This window comes from Oncorhynchus keta, chromosome 6 (assembly GCF_023373465.1).
Source record: "Oncorhynchus keta strain PuntledgeMale-10-30-2019 chromosome 6, Oket_V2, whole genome shotgun sequence".
Classification (NCBI taxonomy): domain Eukaryota; kingdom Metazoa; phylum Chordata; class Actinopteri; order Salmoniformes; family Salmonidae; genus Oncorhynchus; species Oncorhynchus keta.
Window position 1 is genome coordinate 23,072,492 of NC_068426.1, and position 3,396 is coordinate 23,075,887.

Genomic DNA, 3,396 nt, shown 5'->3' on the forward strand with positions numbered 1-3,396 from the left:
TTGTTGACCTATAGTCTTACTGTTGTTTAGCCAATGCTGTTTTCAGACAAACACAAAGACCTGTATGGTTGAAATGCTGCTGAAAGCAACAGAAATCCACCCGGCTTTGGGTGGATCAAAGGATTTGCCCCATCAAAAGATTGGGATCTAAATACATTTTGTGAAATAAAAATGTGTTAAATTCTCATTTGCATAGAGTACAAGGGAATGGAATGGAACATGAATAACAATACAAAATATGGTCTTGTGCAACACCTGATGACATTGTCTGATGAAACAACCATGAGGAATTACCTGCTGAACTATGTGTCACTATACAGCAAGTGTTCTCAAGTATCTGTTTCTCTGTCATTTTAACCCCCTTAGACTCTAAGCCATGGCATCTGTGTCAGTCAGCTCTCATCTAAACAAGGCCATTTATCAGCACTACCTGTCCCTCCCTCAGGCGACCTGTGCCACGTTATCTACATCTGGATCGATGGCTCCGGGGAGGGGCTGAGGAACAAGACTCGTAATCTGGACAAAGAGCGCTGGGAATAGAAGGTAACTTACCAGACCACAGGTTTAACTGTGTGGCCAAAACTTCCCACTCATGTTTTTTTCCTTTGTACCTCTGCAGGAAGGTAAAAATAAGTTCTGACTTTGACTTGTAGTGTTTACCTGACAAGAAAGCATACTTGTCCAGAGGTGACATGTATAATAAAGTTTTGCTTGCTTCATCAAGCCCAAAGCATTAGGCCCATCTCGCAGAACATTTTATCTCTAGTACAGTGATGTTAATGCTCAAATTGATATTGGCAGAACTTTGATGGCTCCAGCACCTACCAGATTCAGGGATCCAACAGTGACAGGTACCTGATCCCAGTGGCTATGTTCCCCCTCAGGAGACTGAAAAGATTTGGCATGGGTCCTCAGATCCTCAGGTTCTACAGATGCACCATCGAGAGCATCCTGACGGGTTGCATCACTGCCTGGTACGGCAACTGCTCGGCCTCCGACTGCAAGGCACTACGAAGGGTAGTACATCACTGGGCCAAGCTTCCTGCCATCCAGGACCTCTATACCAGGCGGTGTCAGACGAAGGCCCTAAAAATGGTCAAAGACTCCAGCCACCCTAGTCATAGACTGTGCTCTCTGCAACTGCACGGCAAGCGGTACCGGAGCGCCAAGTTTAGGTCCAAGAGGGTTCTAAACAGCTTCTACCCTGAGCCATAAGACTCTTGAACATCTAGTCAAATGGCTACCCAGACTATTTGCAGTGCCCCCCCTCACCCCCTCTTTACACCACTGCTACTCTCTGTTGTCATCTATGCATTGTCCCTTCAATAACTTTACCGACATGTACATACTACCTCAAATAACCGGTGTCCCCGTGCATTGACTCTGTATCGGTACCCCCCTGTATATAGTCACGCTTTTGTTATTTCCCTACTGCTCTTTAATTACCTGTTACTTTTATCTCTTATTCTTATCTGTATTTTTTTAAACTGCATTGTTGGTTAGGCCCTCGTAAGTAAGCAAGCATTTCACTGCGCATGTGTAATAAAATTTGATTTGATGTTCCGGGACCATTTCATCCTGTCAACCAACAAACTGGTACTGTGTGAGGTCCTTAAGTACAACCGCTTGCCTGCAGGTACTTGTAATCACTTTTCTACATCAGTTGACAGAGACCAACTGGTTTTGGTCAAGATAAACAGCAGCCTGTAGGCTTTGACTGTCTAATATTTCCCTGTCAATCAAACTAACCCTACAGTATGCCTATTCTCTCCTATACAGAGTGTAACATACTTTCAGGCTGTAAGAAGGTGAAGGACTATACCCCCTACTTTTGAATGGAGCAGGAGTACACTCTACTAGGGATGGATGGTCATCCCAGGTCCCCAAGGTGGCTGACTCTATTGTATTATACCATGTGTCCTTGTTCATTTCATAATGTAAATGGTCTTGTGCACTCGGAAAAGCACTACATATATTAAATCTACCTCAATCTATATGTCCATATACAATCTTAATGTTATTAAATAGGCCTTTGAATTTGGCTCCATTTAACTCTCTCTCTTTCTCTTTCAGGTCCACACTACTGTGGGGTTGGTGCAGACGATATCTATGGCAGGGACATTGTGGAGTGTCACTACAAGGCATGTCTCTATTCTGGGCTCAGAATCTGTGGCACCAATGTTGAGGTCATGCCGACTCAGTAAACTTTGACTTTTTTTTCTCCAATGCTGTATAACAAGTCTTTCAGGATGGTTTTAAAGGGGAACTGGAACGGCGCGGGCTGCCACACCGAAGTTAGCACCAGGGAGATAAGTGAAGAAGGGTGGCTGCAGTGAGTATTACTGTAAAAACATTATTGCACTGTCAGGTTCTGTAAGGCTGTATAACTATGAGATTTGGTCCAATACCTAACCCCTCCCCTCTTCAAAAAGACATATTGAGCAGGCCATTGAGAAGCTGAGCAAGCAACACGCCAAGCACATCCGTGTGTATGACCCTTGCGGAGGCCAGGACAACATCAGATGCCTCACAGGATTCCATGAAACCTCCATCACCCGCGACTTCTATGCCAGGGTGGCCAACCGCGGGGCCAGCATCTGGATCCCACGCTAGGTGGGCCAGGAGGAGAAGGGCTACATTGAAGACTGTCGGCCCTCCGCCAGCTGTCACCCTTATGCCATGATGGCATCACAAGCACCTGCCTGCTCGTGTGGAGGAGGAAGAGGAGAGTACATGAGAGAGTGACCAGACTCATACAGTACGGTACTGTAGCTGCTGGTTCGGGGAAACCGGCCCGTTACATGATTGTAGAAGATAACTATATTGTAGCCAAAGCAATCTGTAGTGATGTTTTTTGTTTTGCAGACTTTGAAGAGTCATTACTTGAAGGTAGGTTGAATGTTTATGGTCAATTATAGTTTTACATCTTTCAGATTACAGCTGGTCCAATTGGCATATTATTCAGTTTGTCTGAAATTGAGATTAAATAAAGAGGTGCAGAATTGAATGAGCCGCATGCTCTTTAAAATGACCACTAGGTGGAATCATGATGCAAGTTTTGATTGTCACCCCTCATACTGGACATGAATGACAATAAAATGAATAGCACGATAAACTCACATTAACCTTTGATTGTAAACTATTTGAATATATTGAAAGAGGAGTCACAGGCTACTTAAAGAAGTGGCTCGGAGTTCCACGATGCCTTACCACCATAGGCCTCTATGGAGATGGTGTCCTCAAGCTGCCCCTCACCAGTCTAACAGAGGAATTCAAGTGTGCAAAAACCAGGCTCCAGATGACACTGAATGAATCTCAAGACCCAGTGGTGAGCAACAACGCGCCGACCTTGGCAACTGGGCGCAAATGGAGGCCAGGAAAAGCAGTCCAGGAGGC

At 45.0% G+C, this 3,396-nt stretch overlaps 1 pseudogene; it reads left to right on the forward strand.

The window, feature by feature from the left end:
- Window positions 1-376: 376 nt before the first annotated feature.
- Window positions 377-3,001, forward strand: LOC118384857 (glutamine synthetase-like; annotated as a pseudogene).
- Window positions 3,002-3,396: the final 395 nt, after the last annotated feature.